General features: G+C 35.3%; 1 long non-coding RNA gene across 3 annotated transcripts; it reads right to left on the bottom strand.

The window, feature by feature from the left end:
- Window positions 1-5,654: 5,654 nt before the first annotated feature.
- Window positions 5,655-8,577, bottom strand: LOC113286411. Of its 3 annotated transcripts, XR_003329278.1 has the most exons (8): window positions 8,401-8,577; window positions 8,239-8,318; window positions 7,803-7,832; window positions 7,625-7,668; window positions 7,386-7,528; window positions 7,168-7,280; window positions 6,676-6,742; window positions 5,655-6,476 (listed from the first exon to the last, which is right to left on the bottom strand). It is a non-coding gene; the product is annotated as an uncharacterized LOC113286411 (long non-coding RNA). The 3 variants fall into 3 exon arrangements; XR_003329276.1 differs by having other exon boundaries at window positions 7,625-7,832; XR_003329277.1 differs by lacking the exon at window positions 8,239-8,318 and having other exon boundaries at window positions 7,625-7,832.
- Between the last annotated feature and the right edge of the window lie 3,803 nt (window positions 8,578-12,380).

Genomic DNA, 12,380 nt, shown 5'->3' with positions numbered 1-12,380 from the left:
AAAGACAAATAACATATAATGTAATTATAGCTCATGAGCTGATTCACTCGATGAAAATTTCGAAGGCTAGAAAAGGTTACTTTGCCTTAAGATTGGATCTTTCCAAAGATATTGACAGAGTGGAGTAGCCGTTTTTAAAACAAGCTCTTCAAACTTTCGAGTTTAATGATATCCGGGGAAATCTTATTATACAATGCATCTTTTTTTTTTCAATTCTCCTAAATGGTTCGACGGGCCCAAAATTCAATAGCTCTAGAGGTATCAGACAAGGTGATCCTGTCTCTCCTTATTTATTCCTCATTCGCATGGAAATCTTATCCAGGATCCTAAACAAAGCTATTTCTTCAGCCCCTATAACAAGTTACTTTTTTAAAGCTAATTAGGATATTCTGGGGCCTGACATTATTTCAACAATTCAAGAATTTTTCCAGTTTGGAGTTTTGAACCCGAATTTCAACTCCACATTCATAACTCTCGTACTAAAAATTGCAACATCTGAAACCCCAGCAAATTTCAGTCCTATTAGCCTAAGTAACTCAATTTATAAATTAATTTTAAAAATCCTGGCAAATATGCTAATAAAACCTCTCCTGAATAAGCTTATTTCTCCGAGTCAATCCGCTTTTTCTCCCAGAAAAAAAATAACATATAATGTAATTATTATAGCTCATGAGCTGATTCACTCGATGAAAATTCGAAGGCTAGAAAAGGTTACTTTGCCTTAAAATTGGATCTTTCCAAAGTTATTGACAGAGTGGAGTGGCCGTTTTTAAAACAAGCTCTTCAATCTTTCGGGTTTAATGATATCCGGGGAAATCTTATTATACAATGCATCTTTTTTTTTCAATTCTCCTAAATGGTTCGAAGGGCCCAAAATTTAATAGCTCTAGAGGTATCAGACAAGGTGATCATGTCTCTCCTTATTTATTCCTCATTCGCATGGAAATCTTATCCAGGATCCTAAACAAAGCTATTTCGAAAAGAAAAAAATATTAGGGACCTTAAAATCAATAAGGAAACTCCGAATATTTCTCGTATGTTTTTTGCCGATGATTGCTTCCTTTTCACTAGAGCTGATCTAAGAGAAGTTAGGATTATTGGATATTCTTTTTATATTTGGGAACATTACGGGTCAAATGGTGAATCTTCAAAGATCGTGAATTAATTTTAGTCCTAGGATTCATCCGAAACACGGAAAAATAATAGCAAGAATTATTAAAGTTCCGTTAATGACAAAGAAAGATAAATATCTTGGAAATCCCTTATTTTTTGATAAAAATAGAAAAGAAAATTTTGAACCTCTTCTCCAAAAATATTATTTTGCTCTACAAGGTTGGCAATCGAAACTCTTGTCTCAGGATGGACGTACTGTTTTTATTCAGTCAATTCTCCAACATTTCACAATCTATCAAATGCAGTGTATATCTCTCCCATAAACCACTCTAGACCAGTTAGATCGTATTCAATGGGAATTTTGGTGGAATAAAAATGGTTCAAAAGGCAAAGGGGGATGCATAAAAGCCTGGAGGAAAATATGCAAGCCCAAATCTAAAGTAGGACTAAGGATAAAAAAAATCCTCACAATTTTAATATAGCTCTTCTAACAAAATTAACAAGCAGATTGGTCTTAGAAAAGGATCAACTTTTGGCGAAATTGTTAGAAGCTAAATATTTCCCAAACTCTAACCCCTTTGATTCAACTAGATCCTCAAACTTATCCTGGATATGGACCAACATTCAAAAAGGACTAAATATTATAATGGATAATTTTTTTCTGGTAAGTTAAAGACGGGTCTACAAAAATTTAGGTAGACAAATGGGTCCCCAACTCAGATATAATTCAAAGGCCTAAAGATCTGGAAGAACCAATTCCACAAATGGTCCAAGATTTGATAAATGTTTAGGGTAATTGGGATTTTCCCAAAATTGACAATCTTTTTAGCCAAGAAACCAAGGAAAGTAATTTAGCAATTTCGACTCAAATGAAGGAAAAGACAAAATCAGATGGAGACACAATTCTTCCAGTCTATTCACAGTGAAAAACATTTACAATTTTCTAGAAGACCAAAAGGAGGATAATCTTGAATTTTTTGATTTCTCTTGGAAAAAGATTTGCAACCTACAGGTTATTCCATGAATCAGGTTGTTTATATGGAAGTTGGTCCAAAAGGCTTTCCCTACTTTAAATAGGCTAGATGCTCATAATCCTTACATCTCTACAGAATGTCAAATGTGTAGTCTACAAGCTCAAGAGCCAGAACACCATATGTTTCGACAATATGCCATTTTGCGAGAGCAATATGGTTCACGGCTTCCTTGGATTCGGTAAATGTCTCCAGCCAAATAAACTTTATAAGTGATTGGGTCAAAGATTGGATTTCTTCGAAGGACCTTGTGAATCTATTCAACAAAATCGCAACTATTCTTTGGTTTATTTGGAAATATATGTGCTCAGTAATATTCGAAAAATTAACCCACACCCAAAAATATTAATTGAGCAAATACGAAAATTTCTGCAATCAGTTCCCCCAAAGGACCAGTATCAGAACCATAATCCTCGAGAGAATATGATTGTTTTCAAATAGACCTCCTGGTCTTTAATTAACTCAGATTGGATAATTTTCATAGATGCTTCTTTCAAAGAAGATACTTTAGTAATGGGCTATGCCTTTATTTTTTTCTTAGTGGACCAAGAATTTTTCATGCATATAGCAGCTGGAGCAGACAAAGCTACCTCGGCCCTACATGCAGAAGCAAAAGTTTTACTTAAAGAAGGTAAATGGTTAACAAATAATATTTTATCCAATGTGACTATTTTTGCAGATTTCAAGCAGCTTGAAGATATAATAAACAAAACAGCCATAGAGATCTCTTGGAAAGCTGAGAATACAATTGAAGAAACAGTGAAGGTCCTGCAAATGGTTCCCCAAGCCCGGATACAGTATATCAACAGGAGACGTAACACAACAGCAGACTCTCTGACTAAAAAGGCGCGCATTCAAAAACTACAACATATGACGACGCATATAAATCAGAGAATTCAAAAGGCTAGTATTCAGTGTAATATTTTCAATAAGCAAGAAATTGCACAACTGTCGTACTACATTTCTTGATTATTAATATACTAACCTTTCCATTAAAAAAAAAGGATAGTCAAGACTATAGTGAATCACTTCTCTGGTTTATTCAAACAAGACCATGATGAAGAGATATACTTGATTCTTTTTGAGGCTCCTTCAAAGATGGATAGAGCCAGTAATGGCAACATCTCTATGACCTCAAATTCTGAAGAAATTTGGTCGATAATAAAAGGAAATGAACAGTCTTAAGTCTCCAGGTTCCGATGGTATTCCATCCCTGTTCTTCAAGAAGTATTGGGAGCTCACTGGGTAGGATGTCTCAAGAAATATCAAAGACTATTCTGACAATGTAACCATTCCTCCTGGGTTAAACCACATCAATATTTTGCTGATACCTAAGGTAAAATATCCCTCTAACCCGTATGAGTATCGCCCTATTGCCTTAACAAATGTAATGTATAAAGTACTCTTGTAAGTTTAGACATTATGAATCGATGTCTCTTCCTCTCTTTTTTAAATTGTCGTCTTTCTGTAATCAGGTCCTGCAAGTATGATGATCCTAGATCATAACAATCTTATGATCAAAGAATTTATCCTTTTCTGGATCATTAAAGCCCTCGGAATATAATTTTGAGGGAGATGATTGGAACTGCCGAGTACAGAGGTGGTCAACATCATCATTCTATTGACCAACTCCTTGTATTTTGTGTAATTCCACTCAGCTCTATTTCTCCAGAGCATAGGAAGATCGGTGTGCCAGATACTGAGGTTGTTGATAATGCTGATCAAGCAAGTACCTCTGATGATAATGGGGATTTCGGTTGTCATTTAGAAAATTTCACCAGCTTATTTTGAGAGTAGTCTGCTTGTTGGGCCTTCTGAAGTTCAGTTCATGGGCCCAACTATCCATGTTGGTTCTTATCCTCCACCTTTTCCTAACGTGAATCGGTCTTGTACAAGGGATCGAGCTGAAATGGAGGCTCAAAACCAAGACTTTCCAACCGAAAAGGATCCCAGATCTCCCTTTTGTCTTGGTTGACCCCAGGATTGATCCACAGATTTTTCCAAATTCATTTTGAATAGAAATACCCAACCTTGAGAATACCATCTTTAAGGGGAGTTTCCCTTTTGAAACTTTAGTAAGCGTCCCTCATGAAAATACTGGGGTACCAAAATACACCACCAATTTTTTCGTAGGCAATCTGTATGGACTAACTCAACACAACTACGAGAGTCAAAACTCAATCAAGAAAAGTGCATATGTAGAGTTATACCTCTCTCTCTCTCTTATTGTTAGAATGTTTACAGAACTGAATCTGTGAACCTAACTACAAAGAGAGTTCTTGGACGGTACCAAAGACCAATGTCCAAGGATCAATCAAGTCTTATCCAACAAACAAGGTTGGACCTATCAACTGTGATTGATCAACGCATAACCTGTGATATTTCAATTATAAAGATAAACAATATAATGCGAAAAACGAAATAACACAGATACCAGAAATTTTGTTAACGAGGAAACCGCAAATGCAAAAAAAAAAAAAAAACCTCCAGATTGAACACCAAACTATATTAAGCTGCTACAGACAATTGCCTACTACCAATTAACTTCAGTTTGGAATGTAGTTGAGCCCGACCTTAGTCTCCCACTGATTCAGGTACAGTCGTGCCCCTTACGCATCTTGCATCCTAGCAGGACTCTACACAATTGATTTCCTTAGACAGTCTCACGCCAATTAAGAGTCGCTTCAACTCAATTGAAGATTTTAAACCAAATCTTCCTCCCACATATTAAGCCTAGGATTGATTTCCTGATTTACGATCTAAATGGATGATGAGATCAAACGATAGATCCATGTGATGGAAATCGATAACAACTTGAAAAAAGTCTGGCTATCCTCAAACCCGGACTTATGAAACCCGAAGTGGAACCCAGATTATTATTCACCTCACAAGTATAAAATTTGCGGAATTAACAAAGTCTGAGACGAATAGAACTTTGATGATTATTAGCTATCTTGATCATTGGAGTAAGGCTCAACAAACAATCAAGATTAGGATACTTGATTTATCAAGATAAAAGATAACTAATCATGGTTTCACGAATCCCAGTGAAGTCTTTGTAGTCGTTAAACCCTAAAAGGGTTTCTGGAGAGGATGACTCTAGATACAACTAGGACACACCAAGAAGTAGTGTCGGGATTGAAAGATCCTAGTTGTCAAGAGTTACCCTTACATAGACTTCAACGCCTGGGTTGCTTTAGGTTTAAGCTAAGATAACTTTAAAACCAAGCAAACAATATCCAATGTTAGATGAAAGCTAAACCGTAATCGAACCATGTATAAAGTCTAGACAAAGCCAAACTTAACCTTATTAAGACTTTATATGTCCCTAAACCGTAAGAGATATTAGATCATTTTTAGGACATGCTGATTTTTAACGTCCATTCATTAAGGACTTTAGATTTATTTTTAGACCTCCTTGCAATTTTCTTGCAAAAGATGTTAAGTTTGTTTTTTGATGATGCATGTTTAGAGGCTTTCGACAAGCTTAAGACTTTGGTCACTACCGCTCCCAAAGTACAGACACCTAAATAGAACCCACCTTTTAAGATCATGTATGATGCTTCAGATTATGCTACTAGTAAAGGGGACGTGCGTTGCGCATGACGTTCGAGCTCACATTTCATGCATAAGTTGGTGTTTTTGTCGATGCATTCAAATAGTTCAACTTGGCAAATTAAGAACGTTAAAATCTGTGTACCAAAAACTTACCTGCAAAACCCCAAAACTCATCATTAGTCTAATACGGAGTATTATATATCCTAGTCTTCATCTACATTTCCCTCTCTGTCTTGTTATCGTCATTTTCGTCCCAGTCATTGCTCTCTTCACTGTTTTCTTCATTGTGTCATCTGCCCCATCCAGTGCGTAACCAAGCACTTCGCGATTCACCCCTGTGTGCTCATCCCAAAGATACTCATTGAATAAAATATCCAGGCTTATCTTTCTGGTTAATTGTCCATCTTTGCTCTTCTTCCTCCCTTGCCCTCATCGCTAGCCTTCTTTGAACTTTGTGTTCCATGTCAACTTGCTTCTGAGTCATTTGTTTCATTCTGTTTCTTTGGTATCCATCTTCGTCTATCTATCATGTATGTCCGTCATTTGCTATATTAATGATGAAATAAGAAATGTCAATGCACTTCATTCATTGAATAAAATATCCAGGCTTATCTTTCTGGTTAATTGTCCATCTTTGCTCTTCTTCCTCCCTTGCCCTCTTCACCAGACTTCTTTGAACTTTGTGTTCCATGTCAACTTGCTTCTGAGTCATTTGTTTCATTCTGTTTCTTTGATGTCCATCTTCGTCTATCTATCATGTCTGTCCGTCATTTGCTATATTAATGATGAAATAAGAAATGTCAATGCGCTTCATTCTATTCTAAAATTATCAAGTACACAATAGTGTCCATGTCTTCTCTAAAATAACACGGCGATATGAAGTAAAATCTATGTAAATGGAGTCTGTTTTGTATTATAATTTTAAGAAAATGATACTAAAATTTTACACGACGTATTGCATTACTGTACTTACAAATAATACGTCCAATGTCCTTGTGGTACTTACGAATACGATACACAGACCATAGAAAGTTAAGGACCTAGGTAAGCATGAAAAGAAAAATAAGGAAACCAGTTGAAGGAAATACAATCAAGTGTGGTTTTTTATAAATATAGAAGGTATGTGCAATTGCGGATAATGGCATTTTGTTGAGATATATAGATCTGCAAGGCAACCCTATCAATATCAGAATATCAGACGATCTTATGATAAGGTCCAATACTCGTTCATCATATTCCATAATATTAGTAAAAATGCATATAGGGGCTATATCCATGATTACCAGTATGTTGTTGTACCATAACGTACGTGCCCATGAAATATTCACTTAAAGTTGGAATATAAGCTTCATACGGCCATGCCTTAGATTGATTGGCCAAGGTGTATGCTAAACTCTTTTTAAAACTTGTTTTCCCACTATTTCATTACTAATGCAAAACAAAAAATGAACACGGCAATGGTTACCTTTGTACGATTAGTTTCTCGTTCAATGTTGGGTTCACCATTATTACCCATCGCCAATAAACAAGCGAGGCTACCAAATACAAACTTCACAGCTTATACGGTGTATGGAATGACTGTCTCAAAAGATAGAACTACGATTAGATATTACTCCAGCAAATCAAAAGAAACTAAAAAGTAATGATCATAATTGGGTTCCCTATCCTGAAATTGGCACCCACCAGGAAGAAAAGATTGCGCGATGAAAAATCCAGATTGAGTTAGTTGCTTCTCCATATATTGAAGGTGTTAGTATTGGAGGACTCAAGTAGGTTGCTTCCGATTCTGACAGAGAGAAAATGACTTGATTTCTCTGGCAGACCATCTAGAACCAATACACCAATAGAAATACCACTATATTAGGTAAAATCTCATTAAAGTTTAACAAAAGATAACTAAAACAGAGCACAAAGTAACTTACTTGGTATCCTAGAGAGTGATGCTTAAAATTTCATCTGTAGATATCTGTCAAATACGAAAACTGGCATAGTAGGCATATCGAATTTCATACATTGGTAATTTCATACATTTGCTTTTTGAACCCAAGTATATGTTCTACATTCTACAATAGAGAAGGTTAATTAATCCATACAACTTACTTCTTTGTCCAGGTCCTAAATCCATATACCCTGCAAAACGAAGTAAAGATCAAAGTTTAACTAAATATTATGATTCTTTAGTAGCATTTCTACAAACACCATAAGTGCATTACAGTCCATCTACTCGAGTAACAACTAATTTTTGGCAAAGAAAAAAATGATGCTGCAATTAGAAAGGCGGTTATTCTGTGAAGAAATCAATCAATTGGCATTTTCCGATAACTCCTAAACCATTTTAGAAAAGAAGGCCAATTAGTAATACCTCTAAAAGACGAATTACCATTCATGAGTTTGTAGAAAATATTTCAACAATCTGCATATACATGAAGAAAGAGCACCGCCATATTTTTATTTGAGAAAATGGAGAAAGAGAGAACATAATGAAAATCCTAATCCCATAAATAACCACATAGCCACTGATATGGCTCATAATTACCTTGTTGTGAATGTAGAAAATGAGATGTTAAAGAACATAGAAAAATCAAAACGCAACGCTCTCTTCCTACATTTATACATCTACAGAAACAACCAAAATTAAAATTAAAAACATGTATAAATCAAGATTCAAACATGATTTTAACTTCATTTGAAAACTTACCATGTTTGGAGTGAGATCGATTTGTAGCTACTGTCTCTTCTTCCTTTATAACTTTATGGAATTCCATATATATAATTCTTTTGTTTTTTCTGTTGTTCTTGTATCCGAGAAAGAGAGAGAGGGAGGAACTAAGACAAAGAGGATTTTGAATTTGAATTTGTTTTCAATACCGAGACTTAAAATTTGAATTTGGATTTCAATTTTTTTCTCGAAAGTCTAACCCGAAACCTAAAAACTGAATTTTAGTGTAAAGTGAATATTGACGAATTTATCCCCAAATTATTTTTTCTTTTGCCGGTTTATGAGGGTAGATTGTAGTAAAAAGACCTTATTTCACCTCTTGGCATTATAATAGTAAAGATTTGTGTTGTGTTCAGTCAGCGAGAAAAAAAATTACTTCGTGTGAGTTATTGTGCTAGCAAAATTCTTAATGATGCCAAAGTGAACTTTACCACCACATCGAAGGAACTTTTAGCCATTATTTTTGACCTAGAGAAATTTATACCATATCTCTTAGGTTCTAAGGTCATAAGCTTCATTGATCATGCTGCTTTGAAGTATCTTCCGTCCAAGAAGGGTTCTAAACCTATATTGATTAGATTGATCCTTTTGTTACAAAAAATTTCCTTAGATATTAGGGATGAAAATAGTGCAGAAAATGTAGTAGGAGACCACTTGTTTAGGCTTGTTGTGGATTCCCCTCCTGTGAGGGATATTTCCTGATGAACAATTTTTTTTTTGTTTTTCGATTACCTTAGCATGCGAATATAGTGATTTATATTGTTGCTGGTCGAATGCCTCAAAATTCGGGTAAACAAGATCGTTTTAGGTTTTTAGCTGAGGTTAAGCACTTCTTTTGGGACAACCCTTATCTGTTTAAGTATTGTCCAGATCGGATTATTAGGAGATGTGTACCTGAGAGTGACCAGTCAAGTGTTATTTATTAATTTTATAATGGTCATGCTTGTGGGGTTCACTTTAGTGCTAAGAATAATGTTGCTAAGATATTGCAGTGTGGATTCTACTGGCCTTCGTTGTTTAAAGACTCTCACAATTACAATTTTTTCTTTGAGCGCTGCCAGAAGTTAGGAACCGTGTCCCATAGAAATATGGTGCCTTTGAACCCTATTTTAGTAATTGGGGTCTTTGACGTGTGGAACATTGATTTTATGGGTCCTTTTCCTAATTCTTTTAGTTATCTTTCTATAATTGTCGTTGTAGACTATGTGTCTAAGTGGGTTGAGGCAGTTCTGTGTGAAAAAGCGGGGGTCTAACAACCAAACCCAATATTTTGCTTAGCAATCTGTATGGACTAACTCCAATATACTTTCAAGAGAATCAACTAGACAGACAGACTCAATCTTAAGAAAAGTACATCCAAGAGTTATGTCTCTATTTCTCAAATTACGCATTGAGTTTCTGGTAGTAGATCCATAATCAAAAACGTTTTTGTGGTTGTTCCAGAAGAAATGAAACAAAAGATACGGTTTCAATCTGCAATCAAACTAATAGGAATTTGTGAGCCCGGTTGAATATAAAAAATAACTTGGACGGTATCAAAAACCAATATCCAAGTGTCACTCAATATAATCAACAACCAAAGGTTGGATTCACAATTGATTGAACTTACGCACAACCTGTGATATTTCAATTATATAAACAAATATAATATGTAAAAGAAATAACACAGAGACTAGAAATTTTGTTAACGAGGAAACCGAAAATGCAGAAAAACCTCGGGACCTAGTCCAGATTTGAACACCACATTGTATTAAGCCGCTACAGACACTAGCCTACTCCAAGTTAACTTCTGACTGGAATGTAGTTGAGCCCTAATCAATCTCACACTGATCAAGGTACAGTGGCGTTCCTTACGCCTCTTGAACCACGCCGGATTCTGCGCACTTGATTCCCTTAGATGATCTCACCCACAACTAAGAGTTGCTACGACCCAAAGTCGAAGACTTGATAAACCAATATGTCTCACATATAAAAGTCTATTGAATATATAAATCTGTCTCACATAGATATACCTATGAGTTTTGTTCCGTCTTTTGATAAATCAAGGTGAACATGAACCAATTGATAAACCGGACTTGTATTCCCGAAGAACATCCTAGTAATATCAATCATCTCACAATAATATTAATCGTATGGTAGAGAAACAAGATATTGTGGAATCACAAACAATGAGATGAATATGTTTGTGACTACTTTTTATCATGCCTATCGAAGATTAAGTCTCGAGAAAATCTAAGAGAAGATAGTACTCAATACAAAAAACAACAAGATCAGAATACACAACTACAGAGAAAATAGTTGGGTTTGGCTTCACAATCCCAATGAAGTCTTCAAGTCGTTAACCTACTGGGTTTTGGAAAAACCTAAGGTTAAACGAGAATCGACTCTAGTCGCACCTAATATCACATAGAAGGTGTAGGGATTAGGTTTCCCAGTTGCTAGAGTTCTACCTTTATAGTCTTCAAATCAAGGTTTGCAATGTTACTTTGGTAACAAAGCATTCAATATTCATCGTTAGCTGAAAACCTGATTAGACTCAAGCTAATATCTTTCAACCGTCATATCGAACTTAGCTTGTTACACTCAAATGAAAAGTGACTTCATTTAGATATGATTAACCGTACCTAAATGTGTACAACTTGTTGGCTCAACAATAGTTAACCGAAGTTAGCCATATGAACACTTTCATATCAACCATATTCATCTTAACTATAAACAGTTCAAATGACTCAAATGAAACTAGTTCTCGAGTTGTTCAATTGTTTATATTCTCATAGAAGTATACAAGACACAATTGAAGCAAAATCGATCTTGATTCACTTGAATCAATTCATGAAAATTATAGTCACGTTTTGAAAAAGATTGCATTTCTTATTATATAAATGTATTAGTTCATGAACAAACCGATTTTAGAACATAACCTACTCAAGTATGCAAACGGGTACGCATACCTAAGTGGACGAACTAAGTTTGGGTTCACCAGTATGCGGACGGATACGCATACCTTCCAAACTCAGTTGAATTTCCGGAACTTGAAAATCACGCCAGTACGCATACCGGTGTGCATACGCATACGAGTATGCATACTATGGTTTCCGGATTTGGAATAACTTGCAACAATTAGCACACAAGTACGCATACTGTGATATATCCAATTATGGTTAATTGTTTTAAACTCCCATTTCAATCATTGAAACATTCTTAGAAGACAACAATAGATGTCTCACAAAAACTATTAGCTTCAAAGCAATTTTCAAGTGATCGAATGATCAATACGAAACATTCCGAGTCTACATCAAATGACTGTCTCACTCAAATCATGTAAGATGTTACAAGGCAATTTTCACTTGATCATCTTTTGACTTTCGTTAAGAATATAAGATGAACTTGGTTAAAGCAAAAGCTTACCAACACATATTTTGAGAAATATGTAAGCGAGTTAAACTCAGCTCGAAATATCAAATGTGTATAATCGAAGTTTATATAGCTATACGACTTTTGTCTCAAATAGTAGATAGAATAGATAGACTTTTGAGTGATAGATGAGTTCAAGTCTCCACATACTTTTTGTTGATGAAGTTCCACAAGCTCCCCTTAGTAGTTCTTCGTCTTCAATCGATGAACGCCATGAAGTCTAATGCTCAACTACACTTTTTATCCTAATCCTAGACTTAGCTATAAGTAGAATAGAAATCAAGACTTATAGTTTTGGCAACTAAACTTGACAAACAAGCTTGAGATAGCAACCTTGCGAGTTCGACCGAGCAGTGCTCTAACATTCTCCCCCTTTGTCAATTTTAGTGACAAAACTATCAATACATATGGATTACAAAATAAATAAACTTTGTAGCTTCTCACCAAATGCTTGATTTCCTTGGTTCTTCAACATTAATCGTAATTTTTGTCACTTCCAAGTACTCTAGTGATTCTGAACGTGTTCAACTCAACATCATAGTTGT

Source organism: Papaver somniferum, chromosome 6 (assembly GCF_003573695.1).
Source record: "Papaver somniferum cultivar HN1 chromosome 6, ASM357369v1, whole genome shotgun sequence".
NCBI classification, from domain to species: domain Eukaryota; kingdom Viridiplantae; phylum Streptophyta; class Magnoliopsida; order Ranunculales; family Papaveraceae; genus Papaver; species Papaver somniferum.
This window is presented reverse-complemented; position numbering and strand designations above follow the sequence as displayed.